The sequence below is a fragment of the Chrysochloris asiatica genome, unplaced genomic scaffold (genome assembly GCF_000296735.1).
Source record: "Chrysochloris asiatica unplaced genomic scaffold, ChrAsi1.0 scaffold00340, whole genome shotgun sequence".
Lineage (NCBI taxonomy): Eukaryota > Metazoa > Chordata > Mammalia > Afrosoricida > Chrysochloridae > Chrysochloris > Chrysochloris asiatica.
In genome coordinates this window covers 1,307,922-1,316,988 of record NW_006408858.1, presented here as the reverse complement: position 1 = coordinate 1,316,988, position 9,067 = coordinate 1,307,922, and the positions used below count along the sequence as shown (strand labels likewise).

At 37.5% G+C, this 9,067-nt stretch overlaps 1 pseudogene across 1 annotated transcript; it reads left to right on the top strand.

Moving 5' to 3' along the window:
• The first annotated feature begins 7,035 nt into the window (after positions 1 to 7,035).
• On the top strand, positions 7,036 to 9,061 carry LOC102832093 (annotated as a pseudogene). The gene has a single exon (XR_438800.1). The product of XR_438800.1 is annotated as a ubiquitin carboxyl-terminal hydrolase 14-like (transcript).
• Positions 9,062 to 9,067: the final 6 nt, after the last annotated feature.

The window sequence follows — 9,067 nt, the reverse complement described above, 5'->3', positions numbered from 1 at the left end:
AATTAATAAAGAAAACTAGGGTAAATTGCTACAATTTGATGAACCTGACCTATACTCATGGAGGTAGTAACTCTAAAAACCAACAGAGAGGGAAGGAGTCTTCACATCAAGTATCAATGTTATCCCCTCTGTACACAGGGTAGATCAGATGGGCAACTTAGACATTGGCTACATAAAATGAGGGGGAAGTAAAGGCATGAAGTGACTGGCTTACAAGGTTTCAAGAGGGAGCTTAGTTTAAGAGTGTGAGGGGGAAGGAAAGAGTCCCCATTGAATAGTTTTCATCTTGTCTAGATGGGTCTGGTGAAAAGAGATGGGGATATGATTCTTATAATTCAGTAGTGAGTAATTTTTATCATGACTAATTGTGACTGTCACAATTGTAAAGGTAGAAGTTTTGTAACAAAAACAGGGGAGTGGTTAATCTTACAGTCCAGAAACAGAGGACACTAGGACATCAAGGGAGAAGAACACAAGCAGAATGTGGGACCTTATCCAGAGACACAGTAATGCTAGTGATGGAGGCAGAGATGGGGACATGAAGAGAAGGAGACACTGAGGACTCTAAATTCATGTGAAGAGAGGGACTAAGAACCAGTAGCCAGGAGGCAGACTAGCAGAATGTGTGCTTTGAAGGTGTAAATTATTATATATTTCTGGGTGTGTTTTTTTTGTTTTGTTTTGTTTTTAAAGCTAAAGTAAATAGAGAGAAATATTGTTACTTGATTATACATGGAGGGGATTATAATCATTGTAATGAAACAAGGTGTATAATTTATTGAATGTAAAACTGATGATATTCCCTGTAAACTTTCACTCAGTTCACAATTCACAATAAAAACCTTAAAAAAAAAGAAAGAAAGAAAGAAATGGACAATACATTGAAAGGGCAAAGGAGTGGATTTGAATCAATGGAAGCCCAACAGTGATCAGGAGAACAGTCAGAGAAAAGACGGGAAAAATATGAAGAAAGAATAAGATTTATGTAAGACATCAAATGGGAAGAGACAATAAAAAGAACAGAGCAAATTGTCAAAGAGCTATTGGAAGAAAACTTCCCTAACATCATGAAATATGAGAAGATAGATGTTCAAAAAGTTAAACAAACCCCAAAAAGGAAAGAACCCAAAACAAAATCACTAAGTCATATCATAACTAAACTTTTGAAAACTAAAAATAAGGAAAGAATTCTGAGAGTAGTTCTGAAAAAATATAAGATTCATACAATAGTGAAGCCCAATAAGACTAAACTCAGCAGAAACTATGCAGGCCAAAAGACAATGGAAGTTGCATGTGTGAAAAGATGGTGACTTCGTCATACTCAGGCCTAAGCAGAGGCTGCAGCCGCAATGGGCCTCTAGTATATTATTAGAAGAGTCCTGGGGAGGGCTTGGACAGGCTCCTTCAGCTTTTGCAGCCAGGCTTAAGGCCCTACAAGCATTTTGTTAGACCTTCATCTGTATTGACCCAGGCTCTTAAGCCAAGAAAGCACATAAATCTCCTTTGATTAAAAATTACCTCCTTTTTGCTCAAGAGATTCACCTTTCTAAAAGACATGAAAATATACTATCACAAAGATTAATGTTATTTCAACAAATGGAGAATAAATTTGGAGTTCAAAACACAGAAAAGGCCTCTCAGATTCAAGCAGAGGAGGCTGCTTATAAAAGGAATCTTAGCCTTCTAAATGATATAGAAGCACCAGAAAAATCTCTACAGACCAGGATGCACCCACTTCCACAGCCTGAGGTATTTTCTCTTGAGGCTCATTACTGGGCATCAGTAGAAGAATATAGTCCCAAATGGAGATGTTCTTTTAGGAAGAGCACTATATCCTACTTGTGTTGAATATCAAAATGGAGAAGAAAATACCATTCAAAAAGAAGTACAGTGATAACTTTATCACACAGTATTTCAAAACAATCTTATTCTTAATATAAAAGAATATTCAGGGTTTACTTCCAGAGGGTGCAGGGGAAGGCAGAATCTCCACTGAGTGGTTTTCAACTTGTCCAGATGGGGCTGGTAAAAGGAGATGGGGATAAGACTTTTGTGATTCAATAGTGAGTAATTGTTATCAGACTGATTGCGATTATTGCAACTGTAAAGGTAGACGTTTTGTAGCAAAAAGGGGGGAATGATTGAACTTCCAGTTTTGGAGGCAGCAGAAGCAGAGTCAGGTAGGACAGGTTCCATGGGAGAGGTGCTGAAAATCCAGAGAAGGAGCTTTCACGGACCAGCTCCAGAGCTCTGGATCTAGTATAAAATGCAGGGGGTGAGTTTCCCACACCCACTGGTGGGGAAAAAAAATCACTGTATAAAGGAAAATATTGCACTTTCAGAATCGATTGGGACACAGGACACTTCCCATGGCCACACCACCGGGGCTGAGGTCAGAGGGTGGGGCCACAGCCAGACCGACAGTAAAACGATGCTAAAGCCCGTGCAGCAACATTATCACAAAGAGGTGTAGGGGATTCTACACATTTTTTTCCTCCTCTTCCCTGTTGTGCCCTCTCTGCCCAGCCCAGACATCATCAGGCGGGTGCATGCACCCCCAAAGGGTCCAACCTTGAGTCCACAGTTTTCCCATGGCACAGAGAGGAGGAGCCCCATTGGTCCCATGGGCTGATCCTTTGGTGGTTGCTTATGATGTCTGACTCTAGGATCCAGCCCTAAAATTTACCTGGGTGGGACCCTTTACTCCTGCCTACCCAGCAAGAAAAGAGCAGGTCTAGCAAGACAGATGAACCATATGAACACTCTGTAAAACCCCAACATAAACAGCAAGAACCAACACCAACTACTCACACAAGGATGCAACTATTTTGAGAATTACACTGTGCACACGCACATACCTAACTGACATTCAGAGATAAAAATAAAAGACAGTCTTTCTCCAATTAGCATCTCAATATCTGCACACCTCTATGGCAGTGACTAAAGAAGGGTCCTGAATGAGTGGACACCCCCACCCAATGCTGATGGTTTCTACTGTGCACGTACTCTGACCTGTGAAGCAAAGGTCAGTGGACTACGATTTTATTTCTATTTTTGAATGGTGGTTTTTGTCTCTGCTTTTATATTGCTTCTGTGTTTGATCCTTTTGATCATAATTTTGTCCTGAGGGTGGGAGCTTTTCCTTCCTATGCTACCAAAGAAGAGACAGCAATCATGGCCATATAGCCAAGCTACAAGCATACCCCATAATATTCCACCATTGAGACAGGAGCCAATAAAAGCTACTAGGCATTACACATGAAAATGGAAGCCTATCTCTAGATCATATCCACCAGGAGACACTCAGTAGAAATTTAGCTTAAAAACACAGCAATATACATCCACTTAAGCATTAAAAACCCACCTAACTACTGAAAATGTCAAAGAAAATACAACAAAATATCTCAAAACATGTCCAAAAATAGAAAAGAGTAACTGAGACAAATAAGCTGGAAGTAGACAAAAACTTTCCAGAAAAAGAAGACAAGGCTGTGGATCTGCCTGACAAGGAATTCAGAAGAATGATATGGAAACAAATTCAAATGTTCCAAAAAGGGGTGGAGGAAAATGAGGAAGAAGTCAGGAAAGTGCTACAGGAGCAATCAAACAAGATAGATGCAGCATTGGTAACAATTCAAAATCTGCAAAAGAAGTCCAGGTAATTAATAATAAACTATCAGAAATGGACAATACACTGATATGCAAAAGAGTAGAATTGAAGAGATAGAAGCCAGAACCAGCAAGCTGGAAGAAAAATCTCTCAATACTGCTAAGATAGAAGAGCAATAAGAAAAAAGGATTAAAAAAAAATCTGAAGAGAGTCAAAGATTCATGCTATATAACATGTGTAACATGAAGAGGAATAATTTAATAATTATTAGCATTCCAGAACAGGAAGAATTACAGAAGTCCATAGAGGAGATAGTTAAAGAGCTGCTGAAACAAAATTTCCCTAACATCTAGAAGGATGAGCTATTTAACATTTAAGAAGCTGAATGTACCACAGGAAGGTTAGATCCCAAAAGAAAATCACCAAGACATATCATAATCAAGCTCTGCAAAATCAAAGACAAAGAGAGAATCTTAAAAGCAGCTAGGGAAAAGAAAGTGTTAACTTAAAAGGCAATCAAATCAAATTAAGCTCTGACTTCTCAGCAGAAACCACACAGGCAAGAAGGCAATGGAGAGACAGATATAAAACACTAGAAGAAAAAAACTGCCAACCAAGAATCATCTATCAAGCAAAACTGTCAATTAGATACAATGGTGCAATCAAAACATTCCAAAATAAACAGAAGCTAAGAAATTTTGTTAAAGCCAATCCAGCATTTCAAAACATCCAAGAGGGAGTTATTTAGAATGAAAACCAACAAGAACAGACAACAACCAGAGATAGACAGATGTGACAACACCACCTGAAACTCAGACAACAGAGAGCAGAGTGCAGAACAGAACAAAATTAAAACAATGAATTCAAAGGAGCTGGGAGGCCAACTGAAGATAAAAATAATAACAATGTCAAAGAAGGGAAAAATATAGGAAGAGAGATCCAGGTGGTGAGGAGGTCAAGTAGATTACAGGATACAATAAACTGTCTTAAATGAAGGGGAAAGTTAATAGACTAAATAGACTATAGGGTAACCAAAAGAAAGTTATTACTTCACATAGTACCATGAAAATAAGCATCCAAGCAGAACAAGGAAACATAAAAACAAAGAAGAAATAACACTAGCACAAAAAAACAAAAACAAAAACAAGTCAGCACAAGAAGGGATGCAGAAAAAAAGGAACAAACAGTACTACAAAAAAAATAACATAATGACAGCAATTAATTCATACCTATTGATAATTATACTGAATGTCAATGGATTAAATGCACCATTGAAGAGACAGAGAGTGGCAGAATGGATAAGAAAACAAGACCTTTCAAAATGCTGTCTGCAAAAGACACACCTTACACACACAGACAAAACAGACTAAAAGTTAAAGGATGGAAAAAATATATACCAAGCTAACTGCAATAATAAACAAACAGGATTGGCAATACTAATCTCTGATAAAGTAAACTTTAACACAAAAACCAGCATAAGAAATTAAGAAGGACACTATCTCATGATCAAAGGGTCAATTGAGCTAGATGATAAATATCTACACACCCAAAGAAAGAGCACCAAGATACATGAAGCAAACCATACTAAAATTGAAGAAAGAAATAGATAAATTTACAATTATAGTGGGAGATTTTAATATGCCGCTTCCAAAAAGGAATAGAACAACCAGAAAGAAACTTGACAAAGTTACAGAGGAACTAAACAACACAATCAACCAACTTGACCTCACAGATGTGTACAGAGCATTCAACCCAACAACAGAACAATATACATTCTTCTCCAATGCACATGGAACATTCTCCAGAATTGACCATGTGTTAGGTCACAAAGCAAGCCTCCGTAAATTTACAACACATCAAAATACTACAAAGCATCTTTTCAGACCACAATGCTATAAAACTAGAAATCAACAATAAGAAAACCAAGGAAATAAAGTCGAATACATGGAAAATGAATAAAACCCTGCTGAAAAGCTACTGGGTAAAAGAAAAAATTAAACGTGAATTCACAAATGTCCTAAAAACAAATGAGAATGAAAAGACAACATACCAAAATCTTTGGGACATGGCGAAAGTGGTGATGAGAGGACAATTTATTGCGATTAATTCATACATCCAAAAAGAAGAAAGAACCAAAATTAACATATTAACACAGCATCTCCAACAATTAGAAACAGACCAAAAGAGGGAAACTACAGTCACCAAAAGAAAAGAAACAAAAAAGATCAGAGCAGAAATAAATGAGATGGAAAACAGAAAAACTATAGAAAGAATCAACAGGCCAAGAAGGTGGTTTTTATGAAAGGATTTAAAAAATTAACCAACCATTGACAAACCTAAGAAAAGAAAAGAGGGAGAAGACACAAAAAAACATGCATTAGAAATCACATGGGCAATGTCACAATGAAGCCAAAGGAAATCAAAAAGATAAAAATAGAATACCATGAAGAGTTGTACTCCAACAAATTTGAAAAATTAGAAAAAATTGATACAATTTTAGAAAAACACAACCTACCTAAACTTACACAGAGTGAAGTAGAAAACTTGAACAGACCCATAACCAAAGAAGAAATTGATCAGATCACAAAAAAACTCCCAACCAAGAGAAGATCAGGCCCAAATGGCTTCATGAGTGAGTTCTACCAAACATTCAGGGAAGAGTTGTCACCAAATTCTACTCAAATTATTCCAGCATATAGAAGAGGATGAAAAACTTCCTAATACTTTCTATGAAGCAAGCATAACTCTTATAACAAAACCAGGGAAGGACATCACTAAGAAAGAAAATTATAGACCAATATCCCTCATGAACACAGACGTAAAAATTCTCAACAAAATCCTAGCCAACAGAATCCAGCAGCACATCAAAAAATAATAAACTGTGACCAAATGGGATTCATAAAAGGGATGCAAGGATGGTTTAACATAAGAAAAATGACCAATGTAATCCACTATATAAATTTTAAAAAGGAAAAGAACCACATGATCATATCGAATGGTGTAGAAAAGGCATTTGACAAAATCCAACATTCATTCCTGATAAAACACTCAACAAAGTAGGAATTGAAAGGAAATTGCTCAACATAATTAAGAACATGTATACAAAACCAACAGTCTACATCACTCTCAATGGGGAGAAATGGAAAGCCTTCCTTGTGAGAACAGGAACCAGACCAGGATGCCCTTTGTCAACAATCTTATTCAATACTGTTTTGGAAGTCTTAGCCAGAGCTAAACGGCAAGATAGGGAAATTAAAGGCATCCAAATTGGCAAAGAAAAAATAAAACTCTCTCTATTTGCAGACAATATAATCCTATTATATAAAACCCCAAAGACTCAGTAATAAAGCTACTAGACCTCATTGGAAGATTCAGCAAAGTGGCAGGGTATAAGATCAACATACAAAAATCAGTTGGGGCATCGCATCGGAGCTGCAGCCGCTACTGCTACCGCGCCTCCACCTCGGCTGCTGCCGCTGCTTTTTTTCCTTCCTTTTCCTTCGCCGCTCCTGCCAGGCCCAGCCTTCCTGTACCACTGCCTCCCCTGGGCCCCCGCCATGCTGCTCTACTCTGTTACCGTAAATGGGGAAAGGAGAAATTTGAAGGTGTAGAATTGAATACTGATGAACCTCCAATGGTGTTCAAGGCTCAGCTTTTTGCATTAACTGGAGTCCAGCCAGCCAGACAGAAAGTTATGGTGAAAGGAGGAACATTAAAGGATGATGACTGGAAAACATCAAAATAAAGAATGGGATGAATCTACTAATGATGGGCTCTGCAGATGCTCTTCCTGAGGAACCCTCAGCTAAAACTGTCTTTGTGGAAGACATGACAGAAGAACAGTTAGCATCTGCCATGGAATTACCATGTGGATTGACAAACCTTGGTAACACTTGTTACACGAATGCTAGAGTTCAATGTATCCGTTCTGTGCCTGAACTCAAAGATGCCCTTAAAAGGTATGCAGGTGCCTTAAGAGCTTCAGGGGAAATGGCTTCAGTACAGTATATTACTGCAGCCCTTAGAGATTTGTTTGATTCCATGGATAAAACTTCTTCTAGTATTCCACCCATTATTCTACTGCAGTTTTTGCATATGGCTTTCCCACAATTTGCAGAGAAAGGCGAACGAGGACAATATCTTCAACAGGATGCTAATGAATGTTGGATACAAATGATGCGAATATTGCAACAGAAACTGGAAGCCTTAGAGGATGATTCTGTTAAAGAGACAGATTCATCTGCACCAGAAGTGACACCTTCTAAAAAGAAAAGTTTAATTGATCAGTTCTTCAGTGTTGAGTTTGAAACTACCATGAAATGCATAGAATCTGAAGAAGAAGAAGTCACTAAGGGAAAGGAAAATCAGCTTCAGCTTAGCTGTTTTATCAATCAAAAAGTCAAGTATCTTTTTACAGGACTAAAACTGCAACTTCAGGAAGAAATCAGCAAACAGTCTCCTACATTGCAAAGAAATGCTTTGTACATCAAATCTTCCAAGATCAGCTGGCTACCTGCTTACCTGACTATTCAGATGGTCCATTTTTTTTTATATATAAAGAGAAGGAATCTGTGAATGCCAAAGTTCTTAAGGATGTTAAATTTCCTCTTATGTTCGATGTGTATGAACCATGTACATCAGAACTTCAGGAGAAAATGGTCTCTTTTCTATCAAAATTCAAGGATCTAGAAGATAAAAAAGTGAATCAGCAACCTAAGATTAGTGACCAAAAAAGTAGTCCCCAGAAAGAAATTAAGAATGAACCTTTTTCTTTTGCTGATGATATTGGTTCAAATAACTGTGGATACTATGACTTACAAGCAGTGCTAACTCATCAAGGAAGGTCTAGTTCTTCAGGTCATTATGTATCATGGGTGAAAAGGAAACAAGATGAATGGATTAAGTTTGATGATGATAAAGTCAGCATCATTACACCAGAAGATATCTTGCGACTTTCTGGTGGTGGAGACAGGCATATAGCTTATGTTCTACTCTATGGGCATCACAGAATTGAAATAATGGAAGAGGAAAGTGATCAGTAATCTTCATTTTAGCTATTTATGCTTAGGTGTGAAATAAATGTTCATCGATCATTTCTATAATCCAGAGTTTTGGACGATGCTAATTTGATGGTTTTATATGTTTTCCCTCATGTGGAACAAAAGAGAGTGAAAGAAGTCTTTAAAAACCACTCTGTGTATTATTGTAAAAAATTACAGAAAAATTATCTTTGGATTGTGCTGCCTTGTGTAAGGTAGCAGGAAGACATTTTAAAAAGGCGTATTTCTTACACACTTAAAAAATTTTTTGAGGTGAAACGACATTACCATTTGTGCTAATTTTTCTCCCTACCTTTTGCAGCCCAAGATTTCAGCTATCAGATGTTTATTGCACACCTTTAACTCTTATCATATTGTTGTCTTTGCATGGTTCAGATTGCCATTTGGTAGCTGCCCA